At 47.3% G+C, this 26,816-nt stretch overlaps 1 long non-coding RNA gene across 1 annotated transcript in view; it reads left to right on the forward strand.

Moving 5' to 3' along the window:
- Positions 1 to 25,285, forward strand: part of LOC130147436 (uncharacterized) — a 317,093-nt gene extending 291,808 nt beyond the window's left edge. The window contains exons 24-32 of the long non-coding RNA XR_008821244.1: positions 330 to 517; positions 1,650 to 1,744; positions 3,048 to 3,225; positions 5,941 to 6,124; positions 12,842 to 12,912; positions 13,628 to 13,769; positions 14,397 to 14,508; positions 14,632 to 14,847; positions 16,281 to 25,285. This is a non-coding gene — a long non-coding RNA (uncharacterized LOC130147436). The remainder of the gene's footprint in view (positions 1 to 329; positions 518 to 1,649; positions 1,745 to 3,047; positions 3,226 to 5,940; positions 6,125 to 12,841; positions 12,913 to 13,627; positions 13,770 to 14,396; positions 14,509 to 14,631; positions 14,848 to 16,280) is intronic.
- Positions 25,286 to 26,816: the final 1,531 nt, after the last annotated feature.

A 26,816-nucleotide genomic window follows, 5' to 3' on the forward strand; every position in this document is an offset into this window, starting at 1 on the left:
TCTGCCAGATTTGGGTGAGACTGGGTGTCTGGCCGAAGCCGTTGGGGGGAACGGGCGGTGGGGAGGCAGCTGGATGGCAAGCTCAGGCTCACCAGCCCCATTTCTTCCAGGAGCTGGGGTCCTGCTGGGGTGGGGAAGCAGCAGCTCCACAGACCAGGAGCAGAGCAGGCTCCTTCCCTGCACTTTGTGGCCAACGTCCATGACGTCACCTGGCTTGAGGAGTGAGCTACAAGTGCACCTTTTTCTGTATAACACAGCAGCTCTTCTCTAACATCTGTTTTTCGATTCTTCATAGTACTGGCTGTTAACGAGTACAACTTTCATTGCAGGACCCTTGACTCAATGTTTGTGCCAGGACGTTCATTGCAGTCGCCCTGATTTGATGGCAGCCCTTGAAGGAAACAAAAATGATGGTTTTGGAGCAGTCTCTTCATACGTCACGATGACTTTTGGCAGCAGGAGACCCGTTCACCCCCCTGAAGAACAGTTCTTCAGACACAGGGTCTCAGCAGGCAAGGTACCAAAGAGCTCTGGGTTTCCTGCCCGTCAGGGCGAGCAGGAGGACTGCCGGGGCCTCGTGGAGGGGTGACTGTAGGTGGGAGATACTCCAGCGTCACGGCAGTTCTTCACTGGTGTGGCTGCCCACTGGGTGCCAGCCAAGTCCCAAGTGGGCCCTGCTTGCTCATTTCCATGAAAAAATCAGAGGAAGATTTGGGGGTGTTCCCCACAATGTGGGAGATGGGGAATTTGCTCCTTGCGGGAAAGCATGGAGTATCGCTTCTACTGCTTCCCTCCTACCTACTCGCCATTACTTGTTAACCTCAATACCCTTCTGTCTCTCCAGCCAATCCTTCTGCCCCCAGAAGGTTACTCTAGACAGGTTGGCTTGGCACGGGGCAGCCATGACAACTCTTTAAACCATAATGATAAATTATGCTCCATTGCCCAGTCCTTCTGGAAAGAGATTTTAATGTGGATTAAAATAAAAGAGGTTTGATAGATGCTGGAAATGTCTCCCTTTGGCTGTTAAAAAAAAAATATCTGAATGCCTGTAATATTTCTGCCGAGAATTACAATAATTGGTATTTAAATAGTATTCTGAGCAGAGCTCCGATTGCCTAGGAAAGCCAACCCCAGGAGCAAGATCTCTTGTCTTTAAGAGCTCAGCCAGGCTTGGGAACTTAAAAAGAAACTCAAATTACTGGGAATTTAAAACATGCCCTTGCTTTGGCTTGAATGCAACATCAAAGCAGGAGCTTGTGTGTTCCTGAAAAAAATGCCTCCTTCCCCTCCCAGCTGCTAAATGCTGTTTCTCCACTGATTTTATTAGCTTTACCATCCCAGCATCACCTCCATCCACAAATGCTTTTTCAGCGTGCTCACAGGAAGGAGTCAATTTTTCCCTCTCCTAGGAGGAATTACGCGCAACCCAAACAACTAGTGCCAGGAGGTAAAGAAGGCTGGTGATCTTACAGACACCACTGTTTCCTTTTGGAGCAGTGGGCACAGCGATGCTCTGTGTTGAGAGGGCCTCTTGCATCAAAGGATGTGTTAAATCCATCGCCCATCTTGTGGTTACACTAGATCCCATCACCATGGTGGTACTTGTATTCAGGAGCCACTGGCCAAATTCTGTCTCACTTCCCCAGGACCCAGCAGTTTCAGGTGGGCACTGTGTTCTCCTCAACCTCCTGCTCTCACATCTGTGATCTCCATCCAAGAAAGGCCGAATGACTGTTTCATAGTAAGTAGCACAAAACTCATTTTATAATGACTCATTTTATAATTTATATAAAATATACATTTTATAAAGTTTCTTTGAGATGAGCTCTGCTGTCTTTGTACTTGTCAGGTAACTGCTGCCATCTTTCCTGCTCCATCCCAAATCCAACATCTTTTAGGTGCACACCATCCCACCTGTTTCCCACATAGTATTTAAGTCTCTGCAAATCAAACCTCTTAGAATACTGCCATTTCCACACTTGGCCTTTTCTCTATAATCATTCAGCTCTCCTAGCATGCATTTGTGACCCCGGTAGATGACTCCACTAACACACTGGTGTCAAATGCCACCAAAACGCTCTGCTTCAGGTAAGCTTGGAGCTCTGAGGGCATTGCTCATAAGGCTCAGACCTTCAACACAGTTCACTGTTGAACTGAATGTCCTCTGTTTTAATTCTCCTACTAAAGCCTCCATTACCTGTGCAGGATTTGTGATTGAATAGGACTAGCCAGGTCTGTGAGTGTCACACAACACATGGCCGTGTGGGCATAGCCAGCCGAATGCGGGAGGAACCGGTGCAGGCATGAGAGCTCTCACACTGTGCCAGGTTGCTGGACCAGTACTGCTGTGTAACTCCTGGTAGCAGAGCTACGTCGTGCTGGACCAGCACTGCTGTGTAACTCCTGGTAGCAGAGCTGCGTTGTGCATCCGCATGCAGCCCTGGATATGGCGTATGGACGTGGCTGATGTTTCTAGTGTCACCAATAACTACTGTGAAATGTCTCCCTTCGCCTTGAAATCGTTACAGTTTTATGTGACAGCAGCAGCTCTAGTCCCCAGCTGAGATTAGAAGTCCATTAAGTGCCTGAAATTGTGTGAATGCATAGTCTGAGGACGTGCGCTCCTGACCAGCTCCGTACTGCCGGGTGCTGAGCTAATCCGGGTAACCCTGCCCCACGCAGACACCTGTCCATCTATAGGTACCCACCTATACTGACAGAGATAGTGCCAGCAGGTGTCTGCTCAGGGTAGTAGATTGTAGTAGCAGATGTAATCTTCAGGTTGTGTTTGCATCCTCTGATTTTAAAGAACGTTGAAAGTGAGAGGAAAAGTCCTTAACCTCACAGAGCTGCTAGTTGGATTTATAGATTAAACCCAGGAATTACAAGTTCAATTCATTATTAGTTCAAATGGGAAATAATTCCACTGAAGACAGTGGAAATTATTAACTCAGGGAAGCAGTTAGTTATCTAACATTTCCCCTCTAAGGAAATAAAGAAAGAAACCTTGTTTCTCATGTGACATCTGTTGCTTTTTTCCCCAGTGTAATTCTAGTGATTTCTGCAGGGTTATTTCTGGGACTGAAAAACGGGAAATGCACAAATGCTCCATTCACGGTGAAGTGCCTTGTATAAACTCAGCCTGGAGTCAAGTGAACACACAGAGGGGAAAAAAGGAGTGTGTCAGATAAATAGTCCTGAAGAGGAAATGTCAATGAAGAGGTTTGTGAAAGTAGAAGCAGAAGACTTAGCAGCCCATTGAATTGTAGGAGATACTTTAGTTTCTGAGTAGTGAATCAAGGAGAGGCAGTGGCTGCTGGTGGCTGGGGAAGTTACTCACTGCACGGTGAAGGTTGAGCACCCATCGAGCTTTTTGCTGGTCACAGCAAAGAAAAAAAAGGAAGAAGAGAAACGCTTCCTGGGACTGTTCAGCAGCTCAAGTGGAGATGGGAATGTCATGCAAGAATGGCGATATCTGTGCTTAAAAATATGGACAGATCTCTCTTTGAATCTTAAAGATCACAACAAGTATTTCCCTGTTGCGTCAGGGGATTAATTGATCCACACCTGACCGAGAACTCTAGTTCACACTTAGGGGTAATGACTTTGCATGTCAATGGGATTCCCAATTCTAGTTCTTAATAACTAAAAATACCATATTTAAATTTTTTTGGTAGTCCTCAGGCAGCCAAGTCTCTGTAGCTGCATTAACATGCTTGGAAAATTGAATTCCAGAGCCTCAGTGAGGTTGTTGCACGTTGTCATATCAGCCAGCCAAAGTGGGGCTGTAGACCTGCAGCAACCCCCTTACCAGCCCCAGCTTTCACCTACAGCAGATCACAGAAAATCTGGATAATTACTTGGAACTCCAGAAGTGTTGACATGACCTTTCTCATGGGGGTGACATCCCATGCTCCGGTGGCCATGGGCTCTTATTAACTCGGATCTCTCCCATCTTCGGTGGCCATGGGCTTTTACTAACTCAGATCTCTCCCATCTTCAGTGGCCGTGGGCTCTTACTAACTCAGTCTCTCCCATCTTTGGTGTAGTGGATCCTTGACCCCAGGATACCTAGCAGAACCAAACAGCAGCCCACTGCCACCAGCCATGCCGCGTTTTCCTGGGTGCCTTGCCCTGCCCCACAGCCAAAAGCTGTGACCATGAGAGGCTTCAGATGCTGATGGAGCAGCAGGGATCATTACAACTGAATAGAGCCATATATAAAGGTGGAAAGATCCTCTTAGCACTCATTAATTGTAATTTTCAGGATTAATGCAAAAGATTTGGCAGCTTGACAGAGGAGAGTTTTCACACAGATAATTCACTGTGGATGGCCAGAGCTGAGGGGAGGGTCAGTGGCTCCCCCAGACCCCCAGCAACAGGTAAAGAGAAGACCAGAAGTAGCTGGACAGGGAACAGGGATATAAAGCACCTGACTGATAGGTCAAAAGATGTATTTTACACAAGTCAGTGTAAATATTCATGTGATTTATTAGAACAGCAGACTTTTCATTGATGACTGTATTGAACTGAGGGTTATTTAGAAGCTGAGGGGATCAATACAGCAGCTGCCAGCCAAAATCTCCAAAAGCAGCTGAAGCAGAAGTGCGTTTTGGAGCGCCTGACTTCTGCGTGAAGTCCTTTAAGTGCCCCCTAAACCCTGGAGTGACCTTCCGCACGGAAGTGTATCTGTGTGTGTATTTTAGTGCTGGAGCAGTGGACCCTACCAGGGGAGCCTGCTCCTGAGAAGCTGTGGAGCCGCCTGGTTCCTGTCGTGCAGGATGAAGCCCAGCCCAGCCCCCTGGATGTCCCCTCAGAGGGCCAGTGCTGGATCATGGCTTCAGGCTCAAGTCAGCACCTTCCCTGCCACCCTCAGCAGCCAGGGGAGCAGAGGGCAGCGGGGGGGCTGCAAACCACCCCTTTGGCTAGCTGGGCTGAGCTCTCTGGCCCAGCTAACCCACCCTGGTGGCAGTGGTTCCCTGACCCGCTGCATCCCTGCCTGCACCTTGGAGCCAGGGGAAGCTCTGTGGCAAGGCCCTTATAAATGTGATGTCTTTGCGATGGGGAGCAAAACCCCCAAGGAAGATGCCTCTGTGTAAACCAAGTTATTCTGAAGTACGTCCAGAACTTCTCACCACTGTTGATGTTGTGTGTGTTTCTAAGTATTGGGTTGTACTCCCTATCACTTTTTATTACATTTATTCCTTCAGAAGAAAAATAACTCAAATGTCCCTAATCTTTTTTAGCGTGGAATTTTAGATTTTAATGGGCTTGTTTTAATTTGCACATATTCTTGTTAATAATGAAATCTGTTTAACGAGAGTTAAACCAAAAAGCCTATAATGCTAATTCAAAACATAAAACTCTAGTGCATTTCTGTAAGAATTCCCTGTTAATATTCTTAAGGCTTTTTAATGGATATTTTAAGTAGGCATTGGTATTAGCAGAAACATCACACAAATTAAAATTAGGCTCTTGGTGACTATTTTAAAATGAATATTCACAGACTCTTCAGCATGAAATTAAATCTAGTTACATTTGACGCTGCTGGTATATTTTAAAGAAGTATACTTTACTGAAAAAAGATAGTGTTGCCTGTGAGCTTATTATTGATAGTTAATTTAATTTATCACAACCCGTTGAATGTAACAATCAGATTTTATATAGCATAGCCTAGAAGCCTGTGTCAGGCTTTAAATCTGTGGAGATGGAGCCTGAGCCAGTAGTTAAATGATGGAATTAGAAACGGGGAATTCCACCTCTGGCCAAGACTCTTGTTTCACTTGGGCAGGTTATAGAAACCTGCCCTGCTTACTCCACTCGTTGTGATGCTCTAAAATGGAAAATCTGACTTTGGGGGTTTGGAGTTGCCCTATAATTGGGCCATCTTAGAAATCTTAGAATTTAATTTTTTTTTCTTCCCTTGTTTAAACCCAGGACTTTACATTGTAGTCATCTGTTTCACAAGCACTTTTGGACCTTACAAGGCACACGACTTCTTGCAGCTCCCTCCTTGCATGTTGGCCCCAGCTGTTGAGGACCGGTGGAACCTCCTCTACAGCTTCAAGCTTCTTGTTTGACGTTAGCTCCTCTGATGCCGGTGGGATGTATAAAAATATCAGTGAGCGGGCAATCGTGTCCGTTCTTCACAAATATTTGCTGCTCTTTGCTGAATTATTTCCCTATTCTCCTTTTCTTGTTCTAAGTATACAGAGCTTAGCTCAGCATTATAAAATCCAGATTACCATCCCTAAGTAGCATGGCAACAAAACCTGTGCTGCAAATTAAATGTGTGCAAATCCACTGAAAGTCCAGGGGATTGAAGCATATGGTAAAAATCAAGCAAAAGGTAAATCCTGAAGGCATAGCTTTAGGAACACACATCTGGGCTGAGCTGATGGAGGGGTGAGGAAACATCCCTACCTACCGTAAGAAAATGCTTCCATGACGCCCCTGCCTATTGCTATGGTCATGGGATAGTCAGATTCAAAATCTACCCCAGTTTTTCTGGTTTATTTTGGCGATAACACCTTGTGACTGCCTTCAGGTTTCTGGAATCAGGCAGCACTTTCCACGATATATCTTGGAGCCATTAAAACACCAAAGCAGAGTGGCGTCTTCCTGCTGATGTCCACCACAAGGACCTGCCATTCCTGTGATACAGTACAGCATGAGACTGGTCTCCCTTCGAAGTACCTCACTGGGGCAAGGGTGTTTTGAGTTATGTGGTGTGAGGATGGCAAGTGTTTGAACCACTCACAAATGTAGACAAGACAGGGTCAAAGCACATGTTTCGTTTTCACGTGGGCAGCCGGACTGTCTGAAGTGATAAAAATTGATTTAAAGTCATTATCGTTTAATGGGCAGCAATGAAGTGATGCTGAATTAAAGCACTTTGGTGGTTTGGGTTCCTAATTCCCATTTGCAGAAGTCACCATCGGATACAGAGTGGCTGGGGAGGGCACAGGCTGCCCACCCCCGCCTGGGGCTGTGCTGGGAGCTCCCTGGCGCAGTAGGATGCATGCGTGTGCCCCAGGGTGCTGTAGCACAAGTCTGCTGGAGGGTGAAACCCACGGTGAAGGCAGTTGTGTCCCTGTGCAAATCCCACTGCCTACTTTTTCTACTGTTAGACTCGGGAACCTGCCCCCTGCCCCTCTCCCCTGCCTGGGCACCGGGGACACGCTGCCTGTGCCACCCGTTCCCACGTTATTAAAAAACAAACGGTGAATGTGTTTGCTCTGTAAGCCCTCAGCTTCAAACCTGCTGTATCCCCTGGCTCCCTGCACTGCTGGGAGCGGTCTCGCTGGTGCCAGTAACACCGCCTGTAACAGCAACAGTGTGCAGTGCTTAAATATTTGCAGGATCACTGACTGAATTGGCATTCTTTGCCAAAATGATCTGGGCTCCGTGAAGAACTTGTGGAATAAACATGCTAATGCAGGGCCAGCTCTTCAGCTAGCACGGGTTAGTGTGGTTCTGTGGAAGCGAAGTTGAGGATCCGCTTTTCCTTGGGGTCTGCATGGGATATGCAAGGAAAATGAAGAATGCCAGCAACTGTATGTGCAATTCCGTGATGAATTGGTGCATCTTTTCATCTATTGTTTTGATTTTGCTGTTTTCTACTGCTGGGAAATTATGCAAATTCTTCTCGCACAGGAAAAGAATACTGATAATTAAGAAATGTGCAGCTTGGATTTAAAATAATCTCATAGATCCACACTGGTGTTGCCACACAGGAGCACTTTAATTTCTGTGGCAACTGTTCTCTGACCCCCAGGATGGGTTCTCAGCCCTCCAGAAGGTCACTGTGCACATTTCTCAGGGAACACTTGAGATGGGAGTGGGGCACTTGCACAAGAAAAACAAACCAGCAGAAACAGAGGGCAGGACAACAAGGCAGAAGGGCCTGGCCACGTTTCAGGCCAGGTTCCGCAGGTGTAGTTGAACAGCCTTGTGGATTTAGGGGAGGGGAAGGAGACTAAGTGCCTTCAGTGGTGTGCGGGCTTAGAGCAGAGCTGCCCCTTTGCTGCCTTCGGGGGACAGGCACTAACTGGCAGGAGTGGCAAACCAACCTTTTTTTGCAGGTAACCTCCTTAAAAGGCCAAAAGAGATCCCACCCTTTAGAGCTCGGGCCATTTCTAGCTACAACTCAGAGCTGCTGAGATAGACTGCCATCTTTTCTGAGAGGTTTGGGCTGCACAGTAAAGGTGTCTGTGCCCCGGGGGTGAGGGACAGGGGTCTCAGCAGTATTTGAGGCCATCACCAACTCTCATGCACAAGTCTACTCCAGGGGGACAAGTCTCACCCAGATGGACATTGTCACTAAGAGAAAAATGCTTCTCTGTTGCTGAGCTTCTCGGGTGGCAGTGAGGGCTTGGCAGCTACCTTCATGAACAGCTTGAGGACCTTAGTCTGCTTCTTTTTAATAGTGGTATTGGAAAAAACTCATGTTCCAGCACAGCTGCTTGACCATAGGGTGCATCTGTCTTAAAATCCTCAAAGAGAGATGGTAGCAAGGACAGGTGAGAAGCTGTACTCTTGCAGCATGACAGAACCTGTCTTGGAAGAGGGTCCATGCTCCGCTAAGGACCCTAACTGGAGGCCAGTCCGGCACATGGAGTGGACAAAGAAAGTCCAGAGGGTTTCTCAGTTTGCATTCTTGCTGCGGTGTCCCACATGGGTGCAAAGTCCCAAGTTCCTCAGCCCTTCCCATGCTGAGTGTTACGATAGGGTGCCAGGCTGAGCTTGGGGGCTACAAGGAGCCACAGGCAACACGGACCTCAGCTGCAACGCTGGTTGGTTGAGTCTCCACACAGTTATTCTGATTTCCAGATATTGCAATTTCTACCCAAGGTAAAAAGAAAAAGTTGCTTGTTAAGAGGAATAAAAGAAAAGAGATTTACTGATTGGGCTTTAGAACCAGCATTTTGAGGGCTGATGGTCAGAGTCGGGTGGCCAGTGAAATTCCTCCTCCATGCACTGTGCTGCCAAAAGCCCAGCCGTGCTGGTCTGCAGGGCTTCTGAAAATCCAGCTGTTAATGCCAGGTGAAAGCCTAGCCCTAGTTATGGAAGTGGAGTAGGTCAAAGCTTAGCCCTAGATATAATTAGCACAACGGTAACAAGGGCAGGTTATTTCCAACTACAGCAGACCGTCGTATTTGCATAGTCTCTGTACAATTTATTGAAATTTGCAAGAATCTCAACCAGTGAGTCACATTAGCGGAGTGAATGTTAACCTGGGAACCTCCACAAAAAACTTTACCTTGACTTTCTGCTATATATATTTTTCACTCAATACACACTGTCACTGAGTAATATAATTCTCTTCTGGGCACAACTGTCAACCTGGTTTCCAGAAGGGACACATGTCGCAGGATTTATTTTATTCCATTTAAGTAACTATGACCAGTTGTCATAAATTGAGGAGTTGAAATTGCCCGTTCCCTAAGGCTCTCTAACAAATGAGATCAGAAGTCCAATGAATACATGTCCCGCAAAGCTTTTCAGTTCAATTACATGTATCCATGTGCAACTGGTAACGCCACAATCAGTTCAAATGGTGTCTTTGCAGGTGTGAAAGACCGCAAATTGAAGTCTGTATCACATCAGTATCCAACGTGTTACTGGAAAGATTAAAAGGAAAATTTTCAAGGGACAAAGGATGAACAATTAATGAGCCCTGGAGTGACTCTGAAACAGGTAGCAAAGTAAAACAACTGTAAAAGGAGAAACCGTCAGAAGTGAGCAGTTTGGTGCCAAGTTTCAGAAGGAGATTAGTGGAGAGTTTCACTAGGTCCATTAGTGTTTGCAAAGTACTTGTGGAGTGGATCAATGAGCATCACAGAAGCTCCCAGGAGGAAGTGAATTAAAAGCTGCGCTTTTTTTTTTTTTTTTTTTTTTTTTTTTTTTTTTTTTTTTAATAGTGGGAAGCAAATAAAGGAGAGCTCTCACACTAGCTGATGAGACTAAACAAGGCATTGTATGGACATCTGACCAAATAGTTCTGTCTATCCCTACTAGAGTTAGGGTAAGGTCACTTGGAAAACTACGTGGCCATGAGAAAACTTGGAGATGATGGCCAGCAGAGGCCAAAACAGTGGTTTTTAAGTGACCTTAAATCAATCTCTTTTGAGCTTTGGGTTTTTGATCTTAGATTCTGAGCATTTGGGAGGGGTGGCTATTTCTATGAGGGCAATAAAGTCTGTGACTTGGTTTTAGGAGAAGCAGTAAGAAGGTACTAAAATCCTGAGAGCCACCTTAAAAACGCAGCGCCAGAGCTTCAAATGATTACGCCAGCACAGCACCACTGAAGCTTCCTGAGTGCTATTGATTTACACCAGTTGAACATCTGGCCCATATGCTTTGTATTATTAAATACTTCTGCGATTATTATGTGAACAATTAAGATTCATGGAAATGAAAAAGCAGTCTATGAATTGTGCCTTCAGTGCAATTCAGGAGGAGGAATTGCTCAGGGAATGTGCTGCCTTTTACTGTAGCTGTGCAGTTCATCTCTGTGCTTTTCTAGAAACCAGAAAATGAATGGGACCTCAAAAAGTTTACCAGGCCATCTTCTTCCTCCAGGGAAGAGTCGGCTTCAGCCCTGTCATATTTCCTTAATACATTCTTAAAACTCTGACACTTGAGACCCCAAGTGTATCCCGGCACTCAGTGCTGGTGCTGAAGCACTGCAAGAATCTTTCCCCCCGGCCAAGCCACCACTCTCCCTGGCTGCTCCCGAGCTCCCACCTTCTCGTCTCTCCAACGCTGCCCTAGGGAAGGGCTCAGCCCCTTCCTCTCCCTCTCTCCCTTCCTTCTACACAAAGCCTGTTGTTCTGTTTGTCTCTTCTGCGTAACATTCAGTCTGGTCAGTCATGTTGGAATTCAACACCGAGGAAGTTCAGGCAAACCTGAGTAAATGTTAACACTGCAAATTCTCCTTTTTATTTTTTTCCTGTCCTTAAGCCTGATTCCCTTTCATGGTTTGCTGCTGAAGTATAGAAGTACATCCAGCCGTAAGAGAAAAAGATCCATCTTTCAGCATCAGGAGATTAAAGGAATAGAGTGAGATAACATTTTGCAAACCTGAAAGGATTTGAAAATCCCTCTTCTGCTATTTCTGGAAAAAAGTCAATGGCAGGGCAAGATTATCTTCATTAATGGTATGAGAATGAGCGTTGGCTGCAAGTTTTGTTTAACCTGAAAAGCAGCATTCAGCAGCTGGGTTTCCACATCTAAAATAATATCCAGAGAATCAAAAATTCTTTGCCACACATAAAATCATCCTCCAGTTGTGTGTAATGGAGCTCGGAAGCGTAATGTGTGGGAGAGAAGGATAACCTTTTAACATCTCCACAATCCCCGGGGACGGGCGCGTTGCTGATTAACAGATGCTTGGTGACTTGAAGTTCCCGAAGTTAAAGCTTTGCATGTATCGCACAAGTCACTGGTTTTATTGAGGACTAGGGAGAGACATATTTTTTTGGGGCTTTTATCCCACTTTTCAGATGTGGCATGATGTAAGTGACTGCTCTGAAGTGAAGGCAACTGTTCTTCGGAGCTTGCTCGCTCCGGCAGCACAGTGGCAACGGCTCCGCTGGGGCTGACCCGTGGTACCTGCCTCTGCTGGGGGCCAGCAGCATCTTCCTCGGGAGGAATCTGGGGGCTCACATCAGCAGCAAGAGGCACGAGCAGGCATGGCCTTGCCAAAATACCTCCCTCTCTTTAGGTATTCAGCATGGCTGGAGGAGAGGGCTGTTACTTGGGGGTGTTTTTGCTGATTCCACCCAGGCTTTGGTGTCTGCGCAGAGCTGTGGCGGAGCTGCTGCCAGCCCTGCCTCCCACACAGCCTCCTGTCAGGGGAGCCGAGGACATTGCCTTGGGAGCAAGGCTCGCCAAGACGTCTCTCTACATTGGGAAAATGGTCTTGGCGTGCAGCTCCGGTGTAGGACCATGTTGCCTGCAGCCAAGCCTGCATTGCCCACCCACCAGACACTGCTCTTCAGTTCCCTGACCAGTGTAAAGCCTTGCCAGGCCAGGAAATTGGTGTGCAAACCTCAGCTGCTTTGTCCTCACTGAGATTTTGTGTGAAATCTCGAGCTCAAGTGAAAAAAACCATACCTTTCTGTGCTAAAGATGAGGCTGCAGGTAACTCAACTGACCAGAGTAACGTGGATCAGCAGCAAAATTGGGAAAGGACCCAGAAGCTGCCAGGGACACCCATCACAAAGATTTAGACCTTCACTTGAGGCCATGCAAGTTTTTTTTTTCCTACTGACTTGGGATTAGACAGGTCTTTCTGGAGGACTTTCATTTATATGTCTTGAAGTCAGGCAGCTGTTATCTGTTCTCCTGCTGAAAACATCCAGCACATGGTTGATCACTGCGTCTCCGCCGCAGGAGCTGCACGGAGAGCCGGGGCTGTGTGCAGGAAGAAGGTCTAATTAACAAAATCTACACTCCAAGAATTTGCTGTTTTCAGGGCACTTCTCCACCTGCCAAGCTGTGCTAATGTTAGCGGCGCACGGCGAGAGGAGTTTTGAAACAAGTGCTGGAAAAATCCCAACCCCTGTCCCTGAACAAAACGCTGCCAGCTCCTGAAAGACTTGTATGACAGACTGAGAGCCCTGTAGCTGTCAGTTCTTCATGCCCTTTGGGCTCTGCTTATTATTTTTGAATACTTTACCTCTCTGGTGGTTCTTCTGGCAGTGTGTCTCCTTTACAAGCAAAAAATAAGGGTCTTACCATGGCTGCCTTTAAGTCTTGATTTAAATAGGCTAACTATGACTTCTGATGTCATTATAATGATGATAATCTGTGTCGGATTTACATTTTGCAGGAATGTAAGAGGTACATCTTAAGTTGTGTCGCCGGTCTCGTGGCGTACGCCAGCAAGGTGAACAGATGCAGGTTGGTGCCTTTTCCAAAGCCCTGTAATGAAGCAAGGGAGAGGTGAAAGTATTAAAAAAGACCCAGAGGTGGAGCAAGGGCTGCAGTGCAGACCTTCCCTTCCCCGTTTCGTCACTCACACTCACATCAGTGACATTTCATCTGCGAAGGGCAAATAAACACAGGAAAATGATTTGGAGATGGAAGTTCAGAGAGGTGTGGAGAAGGAAGGATTTGGTGAGTGAAGGTTTTGTGAAGAGAATCACTGGCTGGGATTACTTGACAGAATTATACTTCATTACTGATGCTTCACAGCCTTGATTTTCATATTTATTTGTGACTCTTCTTTTTTAAACCACGGGCTCTTTTGACATGAGAGTCATGCTGTGTAAAGCGCTATTGATTAGAGTTTCTAATTTCATGCCATTACAGCATGACCATTGGGGAATGAAATCTATTTTATTTTTTCCACCAGGGCCATGCCAGCAGTGCTTGGGATGCAGCCATCGCGCAGGCTGTCATCAGCAGGCATTTCCAGCTAAAGATCTTTGCTGTTTCAGCCAAAAGGCGAATTTGCCCAAGGTCTAAGCCTCAGCTCAGTGTGTTGTTCCTGGAATTAGGACAGATCAGTGGCAAAGTGTATTTTGAGGCCAGAGGTTTCCAGAAGGATGACTGACTTGGGAACTTTCCATTTTTCACTCAGGCCTGCAAAAGGCCATTTCTTTTCCCTTTCCAGAGAGATGGTTGCCATTTGCAGTAATACCTCCTGTCTTTCCACCATCTCTGGTTTGGTGCTCAAACAAGTGAAGAAAGTCACTAAAGGTGTAGGAGAATCCCAGATGGCATCTGCTGCAACCGTGTCACGTGCGTAATCCCAGGTATGTACAAGCTGCAAGAACCGATTGTAAACCGGACAAAGATCTGTCCCAGCTTTATTAGAAACAGGATTTTTTCCTCTCACATGCTGGATTTGGCCCCTTCTGGGGTTTCCCAAGGAAAAGGTTTGTGGTATGACAGGGGAGCTGGTGGGTTAATGGCATTTCACCCTGTTGGTGCTGCCTAGGGGCATCTTCCCTCTCCCTCCAGGATGCCTTGCCTGTTTTGGTGTGTCCCAAAATAATCTGTAAGAGGTTTCTGTAGCCTCTTGCAAAAAAATATTTTTTTTTTATTTTTTTTTGCCTGTGTAACAAAGGCTTGCTATCCTAAGGTAAAGACACTGGGAAGGTAAAGTCAGCCTAAGTCTGCAGCTGAGCCTGACTCTAATGAGTTTCCCTCACGGTAGAACTAACGTGGCTTGTCTTACACGCTGGTTTTACCTCTGAACAGTAGACACGCACTAGCTGTCCTGGACTAATGAAGCTTTCCAGCAGTGAAGACGAGCTCTAACGGAGCGGCTATAGACATGTGAACCCCTTACAAATAGCCAGATGAGAGAAGAGTGAATGCTTTAAATCTGTCAAAGGGGAACCAGCCGAGAAAGTTCTCCGACTTCTGCTTTATTCCAGGAGCTACTGACACCCGCCGGCGGGTGATGAATTAGTGCAGCACAGCTGGAGCTACTCAAGGGCTGCAGATGCAAATCCCAGGGCTGCTTCTACGTGTTCTTCAACACCAGAGGTAGCGTGGCCAGTCTGGGGTTTCCCTTGCAAAAAGGCATCAATGTACTGGGCTGGGCTGAGAAAAATGGGGAGGCTGAGGAGGCAAAAGGGACCTCTTATTGCTGTCTATAACTCTTAATAGGAGAGTGTGCAGAAGACAGAGCCAGGCTGTCCTCAGACATGTAGAGCGACAAGACAAGAGGCAACAGACACAAATTGAAGCATGGGAAATTCTGATTAGATACGGTGTAAAAAGTGTCCACCCTAAAGATGGCCAAATGGCAGATACGGGGCCCGGAGAGGCTGTAGGATCTCCAGGCTTTGAGATGTTCAAAACTCAGCTGGACAAGGCAACCCGGTAAGTTGATGCTGCTTGGTCTGGGGGTCGTGGGTTTAACTGTGGCTGGCGTGACTTGTGTATGACACCGGGGATGACACTGCTGGTTCAGTCTGCAGTGATGCATTAGGTTCAAGCTTTCGAGCAGAAGCCCAGTCCTGCCCTAGCTAAATCTGCCAGGTCAGGCCACTCACTTCTGAATGCTGTGGCTCTGATTCAGCATTGCAGGATGCGTCTTGCTGGCGCTGTCCTTGCTCTCGCTGGTGTTACAAGTGCAACGCTTCAAAACAGGAATCAGGAGTGGGGTGCTGGGTACGGCGCCCTACCAAAAAGCCGTTCCCAAAGCCAGCAGGAAAAGAGAAAACTCTGTCACCACCCTTCAAGCCACCTGCTTCCCAATGGCAGCTCCACCCTGGGGAACAGGTTGGTGATGTCTCTTGACTTCACTGTCGGATGTGGTGAGATGTTCAGTCTCCCTTACCTGCAGAGGGTGATTAGCCAGCACCCTGCAGGTGCGGGGCACAGCAGCCCCTGGGAACGGGTGTGGGACAGCCAGGCTGGGCAGTTCAGTGCCATGCTAGCCTTGCCCTTTTGTTTCTGGAATGTGCCCCAACTGGCAGATGTATTTTAAAATTCAAAAAGCCATTTGCCTTCATGGAGTGAGCAAAAGGGTTTTTGGCCTCAGCTGGAGCACAGCCTGGCCAGTAACATCCCAGAGCCCCAACGCAAAGGAAGCATCTTCATGCTGTTCTCATCACTTCACATGAATGTCCCCACTCCACTTGCCACAGCAGTGCAGAGGCTTCAGACAAGGGTCTGTCTTCATCTCCTGCATAGTTTTGGCTTCGCCCATCACCTGCACACATCAGATCGGCCCTGCTGGAGGTAATGGTGAGATGCGATGCCCATCACTCACAATCCATCTGCTGCTGCCCAGTGTCAGCTTCCCTTAGGACTTCCCTCCGGCAACCTGCAAAGTTTTGGGGTTTTGCCTCTGCTGGGAGGGGAACGTCAGCCCCTTCCCCAGTACTGGGGTTTCAGTGTAATGCAGTCCCGATGAACTCCATACCTACTTGCTGCCTGCAGAGTCCTGTGGGCTTTTGCTGGCTTGCTGACATTTATATACATTTCTAAATATCACGGAAGTATTGCTGGGAGAGGGAAATGTGGAATGAATGACATGGACTTGCAAGCAGCAAAGGGAAAAAGGTAGTGGGGAGTTTGCTTGTAGTAACCATGCCAATGCACCCCAAGGAGCGAAGGCTCCTGCAGGCACGGTGCCTTTCCCAGGAGATGAAATGAACTTCTTCAGGTTTAGCCCTAAGTAAACGGCAGTCCAGCTCATAAAACATCCTGAAGTGCAGAACTGTTTACAGACTTTATTTGTCTTGAGCCTTGCGCTTTGTGAGATCAGAGGCAATTTTATTACCCAACTTGGTGCAATGTCATTCCAGAAATGATCACAAATGCCATGTGAATGTTTACCGTAATGAGGAAATACATTACAGCCCGGAAGGATGGCAGTGTCTAATAGAAATATACTTCTAGAGCAGCTGAGGGCCAGTCCCAGGTATAGGCTTTTGCTTCTTTTTACTCTGGTTTCTACCTTGCTCTTAGCTAGAGCTGAACGAGGGGACATATCCAGACCCCGGTGTTCCCTGACTCCCTCTCCCTGCAGCTGGACACAGGACAAAGCCAGAGGGGCAGGACTGTGCCTTCCCTCCCCGGTAAGGGCATTGGTTTTGGGGAGCAGCTCCCCATGGTGAATTAGAGCCACGGCTGCACGGCAGAGCGGGGAACAGCAGCAATGCATAGCTGGCCGGCTTGGATTGCACACAAAGTGGAACTTGGTCAGCTTCCAGTACTGGAATCTAGCCTTTTATTTTCCAAGGAAGATGCAAGCAATTTGTCTTTAGGATGCTATAAAGGTGCCTTCAAGAATATCATATAGTCTGCTAATGCTACAGAGAACCTCTTAAAAACTTAATTGCCTGTGTCACCAAATGAGAAGAGAGTAGTCCTTTGAAAGATCCTGTGTTTTGAAAACACACAGTTGGTTCTAAATACTTTCAAATGGTACATGCTTCTTTACTCCTGCTGACAATAAGAGTAATTGCTGAGCGCAGGATAAAGGAGATTGTCTGAAATGTTTCAGCACTATTTTCTTGTTCCGTATTTTTTTCACAATGCAAAAAAGACAGCGGCATTCTTGGTCTGTGACCAAACAAGAGGAGAGGTTTGCTGCTCATGCCAAGAGGCAATCAAGACTGAGAGATCTCAATAACAAAGTGACACTTTGAGAACATCTCAGCTCCCGCCCCACTTCTGTGTGCCCCTTTCCTCACCAGCCATTCACGATCCTCTGATATTTTACGGATCACTAAAAGGCAGATGAACAAACCCAATTAATCACAATTACAGCCGTGTTTCGCTATGGGCGCAGGGCAGCAGGACCTGAGAGCCCTGGAGACACCGGGGCTGTGTGGCTCCTGCACCACGTCCAGCACAGAGAGGCAGGGTACAGCCCTGGCTGCCAGGACCAGACCTTGAGCACTGGGGATGAATAACGTGAGTGAACCCCAGGAGCCACTGGGGCGCCGAAATCCAGGTCTCATTGCCACCAGAGCACACAGCTCTTCTGAAGAAGAAAAAACTTTTAAGAAACAGCCTGCTGCCCATGCTTTAGAAGAAAATGGGCTTCATCAAGCACAGCTTCCATGGAAGAGAGGTCCTCGAGGTTAGAAACCTGCTGGAGCCAAGGTGGTTTTGGCTCAGCAATGCCTTCCAGTTTTGGCCCCCTGCATGCGTGGCAAGATGCAGCCTCGGTTCCTGCTACAAGTCTGCTGCCCACAAGGATGGCAGACAGGGATGTTTCCTCCCATCACTTACTCACTGCACTGACTCACCAACATCTCTGTTAATTCTGGGGAACAGGGAACCTCGAGCGTTTCGGTTTGGTCACTCACCCATTGCTTTTAATTTATTTTGGCCATGGTGTTTAGCATAGGGGATCCTTTCATTTCAGCCTGGTCGGAGCTAATGGAGGTGTCTCCTAGCACTGCATTTGTCCGTGTAGGACTTGTTTTGCTCTCTGCACTTTCCTGTATGGCCTGTGATGCAGCATAGTACATCACAAAGCAATATCCACTGCAACATGATGTGACATCAGAAACCTCAAAGGAGACACAGGCTTACGCTGCCTGCACTGCTGATATGTTTTCTTTGCATCTGCTCTGAAAGCAGGGGGAAAATGGGTGTGAGCTATAGCTTTAGCAATTTTTTTAAAATATATATATATTTAAGTGTTCACTGTTTTTTTTGTGCAAGCAGATATGCAAAGCACAGCAGATGTCTCAGACTTCAAGAGACAAGGGAACATTTCTCCTCAGTCCTTAGACGAAATGGACTGGGCTTTGCTCCAGAAAACAGGAACGATTAATCCATCACTGAACATGAACTTAAATGAGCTAATATTGGGTATTTTAGTTCTGATGTATGTGCTAAATGAAGTAATCATTCAGGGCGCAAAAGTAATGTCTTTGGGAGAGTGCTATAAACCATGGTGGCTGTGGCACGCGGGGCTGGAGCGGGCACTGGCATGGCTATCGTTCTTGCAGCAGGTGTGTCCCAGAGCAGCAGGAAGGAGTGCATACTGGGACCGAGCTGCACGAGACTGCTGAGTATCCTCTGAGCACAAGATGAGTAAATGCTGCTTAGCTGAGACAGTCTGCAAAGCAGTTTTGGTGTCTGGACACCTGTCACCTGCTCTGGCCCCTTGCTTTAGTGGCTTTGTGCTGAAGATGCCTCTGCATTGTGCTTTACATGCCAGGGTGAGTCCTTCCTCACATTATCTGCCATCCTATATGCTCTGCACTGCGCTGCAAGTACCACTAACCACAATTACATCCTTAAGCAAGAGAGAGCAATTGATATTTTATCATTGGGATTTTTTGCCGTGACTTTTGTACCCACCTGGAGTGAACAAACTATTACAAGTTTCATCCAATTATGTTAAGTGCAGTTGGACATACTGTGCCGAACACAATGTCTTTTCAGTGGGAGAGAGGGGCAGTCCGTTATCAGCTCGAGGCACCATCATTCATTAAGACATCATTTGCCTCTCACCAGCAGAGCCGAAGCAGCAAATCTATAGGATGTCATAATAAGGTGTGCTAATGAAAGATAGGCAGAACAGGATTAACAAAAGGGTCCTCTCCACATTATACCTTCCTCTGACTACTTTGCTCAGTCCCTGTCTTTTATGATCTCCTGAGGGAACGTTTCAAAGGGGTGCGTGGAAGTGAGGCCCACAAATCCAATTAATTGCTGGTTGGTTTGTGCCTAGAATCACTATGTGCCACTCCAAAAAAAAAAAAAAAAGCCCTACTGCAGCAAACTATAAAAAGGGAAATATTGGGCATACAGTGCTGTAAATAAGCCTCTCATCCAGCCCTGCCTGTTGTTCTTTCCCCAGGCTAGGAAAATCTTGGATAACTAGTTCAGGACCTTTGCTCTCATGGACCACCACTGCCCTTCTGAGCCAGTACAGTTAGGATCTTATTTTGACTGGAATTACTTGTTTGATGTGCCAGAAGCTAAGTGGGAGAAAGATCCCACTTGCTTCCTAGGGTCACAGCTCCTTGATCTCCAGCAGGCAGGACTCACTGGCTGCTCAGAGAGGTCATCATTCCTGGAGCAAGCGCTGGGGAAGCGATGGCACATGTCCTCCATCCCTTCCTCACTCCCAACTCCATGTTGGCCATCATGAGCACATCTGGGGAGGAAAGACAGAGTTAAAGGTTGTGGTTAGCCTCTTGGTCTAATCAAGGTGCCACCAGGATTCAACAACGTGTCTTCATGACACGATATTTCTCTGGCTAGTTGTCCAAGGGCTGCGCCTTATGTTTTGCCCACCTACAAAGCAGACCTTTTGTGACCTTCATAACTGGACTGTGTGTGGGCAGCTCAAAGATTTGCTAAGCATAAAAAGAAGATGCTCCACAGTTTATTGATTTTGCATTTTGTATGCTGCTACAGATCTCGGGCAGGGGGCGGAAAGAAGGACATGCTTTTACCAATGTAGTTCTACATACACGCATGTGTCCCAATGCGTAACACTAGTGAACATACTGTGACTGTGATTCAGACCTAGTGATACTGGTACAAAGATGCTTTTCTCAGCATTATTCACTCGGTGGGGGTAAGCTGGAGTGTCTCTGAAACCAGTGTGTGGAGCCAGGATGGACCCACGCAGTGCCACATAAACTCTCCCTGAGGCACCAGAGGAACCGACGGGTGGCTTCAGAAGTCCCATCACTAAGGCAGGAGGTGGGGGTTAGGGCACTGACACCGATCTTGTGTTTCTGCCAACACTTCCCACATAATTCTGTCTACAATAAGGCTCTTGGTGGTATAAGAATGTCATAAAAATCCACATCTTAAATCACTTTGCTGTGATCTGGCTGTGGTCTGCCCTGTGAGCTACTTGTAGGGGATGATGACCAAGACCCATGGTCCTGAAGGAGTGTAGTACGTGGTGCTGCAGAAGGGCTGAGCCAGGTGTCTCCTTGCACCATTACAGCCAGCCCCAAATCTGGCAGCAGAGGAACTCTGGGAGGGGCACGGAGGGACACTCCTCGTGTCTGTCCCACTGTGAGTCTGGACACAAGTGAACCACGTGGACCCCCACCCCCACCTTGCCAGCGTGGCAGCAGCCGGGGCACACTGCTGGCAGGCAGAGACCTGGCTGGTAATCTGCTTAAACGTAGACCATAATAACATGAACTTAGAACTTTTGCAAATTATTAGTAATGCAGGCTTCCCCCCTGCCTTGTGAGTGTGTAGTACAGAAAGGTGTACATTAAATTTAGCTTGTTCCTTGCAATTTGTGCTTCCCAGAGAGCAGCTACTACCTGTGGCACTTGGGACCCGAGATGCAGCCGAGAATCAGCTAGTCCAATAATTCACCTACACAATCCTACACAATCCGTCCCTGGAGGGAACGAAGCAGGCGCCTGAAGGCATGGGGGAATCTTCTATCTGTCTTCTGCACTGTTACGGCTTTTATCCAATTACCTGACTTTTTACCACCCATAATGTGTTTTTCTTCCCAGCATGCCTAGAAGAAGCACTACATCTAGTTGCCCAAAGGGGAGTTTCTGTGGAGGCAGATGAAGTGACATGACCAAGGTCACCCAGGGCCTGTGTCAGAGAGAGGAGCTGAGCCTGGGGCTCTCCCGGCAGGGACTGAGTGTTACAACGTAGGCTTTGGATGTAATGCCAGGAGAAGGATTTCACGGTTGAAGAAGAGCCCGCTGTAAGTTCTGCCCTACCTCTGAAGCCACGGAGAACAGCAGGTCACCAGGAAACATATTCTATTTCCCAGGGCTTACCAGGAGAGGCATGGCATGTCCACAGTTGGACCAGATGTGCAGCTGATTCCTTCATTTGCCTTTTTGATTCCCATTCTCATTATCAGACCAGCCCTGCAAAATTGAGTTTTCTTGTTACTTCCCAGAAATACCATTTTCCAATGATTTTTCTACTTCTAGCGTGGGTCAGACTGTCACAGTCAGGGGCTCCATTGCGGTCTGTAGGTGGATGAGGGAGGTGACGCAGGCCTGCAGCAGGGTGGCATGGCCAGGCACTGCCACCAGCACAGCAACAAGGCAGAAACTTTCAAGTGTTCCCCAGAGAGTACTTCAGGAGCCATGAACCGAGGCAACTGCTTAAGCATGCGTTTCCACCAAGAAACTCTTCTAGAAAATCTGAAACTGAGCTTGAGCCAAAAGCACGGGAGATGATCTTGCCTCAAACACTGTTAGAAGGAAACCTCTTTGCCCAAAACTTCTCTAGCTGTTTTTCTGCACTCCAGTAAACCTGGCTGTGGTCTCCACCCTGGAGATGACTTCATTTTGTTAGGTTTCTCAGCACAGGCTCTCTGTGCCTCAAAACCAATTGTTTGTGCTGCAGTTGGAAAATGTGTATCATCACAGTTGCCTTTTTTTTCCACTGCAGAGTAATTAATCGATATTTCTCATGGAGGGCAGTCAATTCTCATTACACTGGGCTTTCACAAAGCTGGTTTGGTTTTTTCACTGAAGTGGAATATCCAAGAGACACTTCATGCTCAGGCTGATGCCTTTGCTTCACACCCTTGCTTGCCCTGGGCTGTGAGAGTGCGAAGGCAGCACAGCAAATTCCACATTGCGGGAGGCAGCCACCGCTGCACAACTCTCTGCCAGTGTAAAAGGCATGAAGGTTTTCCTGCAAAGTTTTCCATGCAGCTCTGTGCCATCTGCTGTGTGCCTGTGACACAGTGCCGAGGGCCAGGGAAGGAGCAAGGCAGAGTGCAGGCTGCAAGCCGCCAGCCTTTTGCTAATGCAAGACCACAACCCCGTGCCAGCTGTGGAATTGGGGTGGCACCTTCATCCCACTACGGGGTGGCTGAGGAGCACCATCCTGGCAGCGCTTACTGCGGTGCAGCGGCATAGGTAGAGTCTGCCCCTATAAATATATGATCCATCGTAATCTGATGGCGTGGGGGGAAGCGATGTGCACGCGTGAGAACCAAGCGCTGACTAGCACCAACAAAGCTGTGTCTGAGTCTTCCATTGGGCTCATGAGTTCCTTCCTGACTCCGTGTATTTTACTCTACAATACAGTCCTGGAAGTCATTATTATTACAAAGAATCACTAATTCAATAACGCCACTATCCTGCATGAATAACATCCATACAATATTAATGCATTTCCCCACCCCCCTGTATTCATTGCAGAACACAAAAGGTTAAGAACACAAGGAGTCTTAAGGCAAGGACGCTGTTAACACAACAGTGACTGTTACCCATGCCTTGCTAACACTGAATTGAAGCTCTGGAAATTACGATTGCAATGCACAGTTTTGGATGCCATTCACAATAAAAAAAAAAAAAAAAAATGGCTAAAAGTTAAAACTTCAAACAGAAGTAGGAAAGCTGCCTGGCATTACATGATAACATGGCACTTTATTATGCCTCTTCAATTGTTTGACGTTTATGCCTCTGTTTAGCAAGTCTGTTCATTATCGTTCTCCAATTAACAGAGACTTTTTTCAGATTATTTTTATGAAATTCTCATTTAATTAGCAATACAGTTGAGCCTCAAATGGCAGTTTTAAAAATATCCTTCTACCAATCAAGCAGCCAAATGGTCTTTCTGAGATATTTGCAGAATTGTAAACCTTCGTTTCTCTGCTAATTATCCCCCTGCTTAGATGATGGGAATGTGAACACCTGACAATCGGGGGTTATTCACTGGACGCTTTCATTGCACACGGTGTGGAAAAATACAAATTTCACTTATTAAAACCATCTTGTGGGCTTTTTTTTTAAATAGAGAACGGGATTTATCAGACAATTTTCGGATTCTGCACAATAGATGGGGAATTAAAATAATGGATGACAAATAATAGAAAACAGGTGTGATAGGAGACGTCAGGCATTCTACAGGCACAGAGCAAAATGGGAGGAAATGCATTTATAGTACAATAAGAAAAGCAAAAAATGTTTTAAAAAATAAAATCAACAGTAAAATTTCAGTGAGTGGGCCTTCCTGCTATACAGCTGGAGACCATTATGGTATTTAGCAATAAATACACAAATAAGCTTAAAATGCATTTTTGCTGTATGTTCATGGGTATATGTAGTTTGGGTAGAAAAAACCCCAGCCCTTAATCTGCCACTGAACGCCTTCCACATTCGCAAGGGAAGGTGGCAGCTTTCCAGGTCTCTGCTGCTCAGCCCTCTTGTTGCGCCGCGCTCTGTGCGATGCTGCTGCTCTCCAGCGCCTTGGGGTGGGTGAGCACATGCACCCATTGCAACGCGCCTGCTGCCTGTGGCCAGCGCCGCTGGCTCAACAGGGGAGGGGTGGTTGTTGGCTGGTATCGCGGAAAACTGATGTTGCCATAGCAGAGGGTCATGGGGCAAAATACTACATTTCAGAAGGAAGGAAACATCTTCTGTTTCAGGTTTTATCGCTGTTTCTAGCAGGAGATAACAAGACTTCTGCCCATGCCAGAGGTAGATTTTAGATGCTGTTGGTGCTACGCGCAATGCGAGGGGACAGCTGATTCAGCAGCTGTGAGTTTCCAGGGCTCCTGCTCTCATGGATGGATATCCAAGCAGTCCTCTGAAGCCCAGACAGGTAGGAAGAGGGGAACTGAGATACCAACACGGCCCTTTCCAATGGCTGAGACACTTCAGGTTTGCAAGACCCCACCAACTCCTCACCAGCTCTGAGAAGTGCTTCCAAGTCAGCATTTGGGGAGCAGGGAGAGAAGGCACTGATGCCTGCACCCTGGCTCTAAGGGGGAGTCATGAAATAGTCTGCTGCTGCAGCCAGATAAGTGGAGAGGATTCCTCCGAGAGTCACTTTGGATCTCCAGCTGCAGTAGTACGTTGTTATGAATCTCTATCAGTGCACTCGTAGTGCAACTGGAGAGTATGTCTGACATTGCCTCCAGTGACCTTTTCAATATAGTCCAAGTGCTGCGGAGCTGGTGTTTCAAGAGGAATTCAAATCGAATTTACTCAGGCAGAAAGGATTGGCCTGAGGATAGCCCTGCCACTTGCTTCGCATTTCTCCTTGTCATTCTCATGGAAATTGCAATTCTTTATGCATGATGCTTCTTCCCGTGCCACCGCAAATGTCTCCCTTCAAACAACAGGAACAGCCACGCTGCTTTGAACAGCGGGTCCCAGGTGGCCTGGCAGTGCTGCTGGTGAAGGGGGTTTGCAGGTGCTGCTGGCAGCTACAGGAGTGGGAGGATGAAGGTGTGACCTTGAATGCACCACGCTGAAAGGTCACAGCGTGGCCATGTGCACCGGCACCCCAAATCAGCTGCTGCGTGTCAAGGACCCACCATGGTGTTAAAAGATGCAGCTCCTTGGTCATGGGATATGGGAACAGCTGAAATCTGTGTAAGCTTCAGGTCCAGTTAGAGAAATATATGGGAGAGAAATTAATTGAGGGCTCTGCAAGGCAAGAGCAGCCAAGGAGCAACGTCTTGGTGCGTAACACCAACGGCTCTGGCATGAGGTCTCTGCCCTTCTCGGGGCAAAGTGCGTGTGGTTGGGAGGGGGAAACGTTGGGGTTTTTTCATGGGCTTTCCTGGCACAGTATGATTATTTCATACATGTTTGTATGAGGTGCTTTAAAATGTAATTTCTTTGATTAATTTGGTGTCTGTGTTTTCACTGTTTTGTTCGCTCCAATTTATGACAAAATTGAACAAAGTGGGCAACAAAATATAGCCCTGTCAGGCTCCTGTCTTCACGGATATAAAGAAAAATGTGAAACTGTCAGGCACACAAATGTGCCAAACCCCAAGGAAAATTATTACATTCTGCTTGACATTTACTTTAATTTTACAAAATTCTGTAATACCATTATAAATAATAATAATAAAAGGCGGCATGGAAATATTTGTTAAGTGTATTTATTTTCATTTGCTGGCTTTGTGATTTATGGGTTTGTTTTATTTTATTTTTTCCCTCTCTCCACATCAGAAGAGAGAGTGAGCACCTTGAGCTCCAGCGCTGCCGCCTGCCTGTCTGCGGGCCAGGGGGACAGAGCAGCTGAAGTTGGGTCATCCATGGAAACGAGCCCTGCTCGTAAGGATGTGGGGAAGTGATGGGATGTCTCTGCTTTCAAAAACTCTGCAAGCCTTTTGTTGAACCCCTGTGAAGTGCTCTGTAAGGGGACAGGTAACTGGGTCAGGTCCATAACTGCTAATACCAAGCCAAGAAAGTTGGTTTATACCAGCTAAGGGTCTAACTGGGGGTGATCTGGTGGTGCTGGGTTGGAATGGGAGACAGACACCCAAAATAAGTGTGGGAAGTAGGCGGTCTAACCCAAAGACTCATAGTGAAAGTAGAGAGTTGAGCCTGGAGAAAAAACCACAAGAGTGTAGAAGCTGGCAGCACTCCACTTCCAAGAATGGGATGAGCAAAGGCTTTTTGAAAAAAATACACATGGGTGATGCTGAGGGCCCAATCCTGCCTACCCTGCTGGTGTGAGCATTGCCATTCGACCCTTTCCATGAGGTCAGGGCCACCTCATCCTTGAAGCTTCTACGAAGAAACCCCGTAGCACACAGTTTTTAATCGAGAGCTCTTCAGTCTTGCTTACTGGAGCTCCAAAGGCCATTAGGGCTTGTACTCCCAACTCACTTAATTGGTTCTGAAAATCCCATGGTCTCCTCCCTGCCAAGCCTCAAAGTAGAGTCACACACCAAAGGAAATGGGAGAAGAAAACCACTTCAAGGCATCAAGGTGACTTCTCCTCTGACAGACGAAGGCAAAGAAAAGTGTATGAAAATAATTGATGGGATTTAGCGAACGGAGCTGGCATCATTTACATACTGAACTGACAGCATGCGCCATTTACAGGCCCTTTGCACTATAAATAATGCCTTATAGTGACACAAAAAAGCCCTATTTATCTTGGAAGTTAAAAAGGCACCATCTGAGTGGACAAACCGCTTCTGGAGTCCCCAAGAAATTGTTTATCTAGGAGACTGTGCTTTAGATAAAGTTGTATAACCTGGCTGATACAGGCATGGCTCCGTAGCCAGTGAACTGTGGCACTCCAGGGATTTCCAGCCCCCGTTCCTGATCCCTGCGGAGGCTCCCCCAAGGGCTGGTGCACCGCCTGGGACACAGCTCTAACCCATGGGCCCCTGCAGTCCAGAAACCTCAGAGGGCTTTGAGTGGCCAATATCTGCCACCTTTCCCCTCGGCATCCCTGTTATCTCTCATTTCCAAGGTGTTTGGGTCTCCTTAACAGCCTCCAGCTGGGCTGGGCTGGGCTGGGCTGGGGGGTGAGTGCTCCCAGCTGCTCCCCACCAGCATCCCCCTGCTCACAACCCCCACCCTCGCTTTGGTTAAAACAAGCTCGCTATCAGTAGCTGCACTGTGGTGACCTGGCTTGTTTGGCCAAGTGGGTTAGGG

Source organism: Falco biarmicus, chromosome 1, assembly GCF_023638135.1.
Source record: "Falco biarmicus isolate bFalBia1 chromosome 1, bFalBia1.pri, whole genome shotgun sequence".
Taxonomy (NCBI): domain Eukaryota; kingdom Metazoa; phylum Chordata; class Aves; order Falconiformes; family Falconidae; genus Falco; species Falco biarmicus.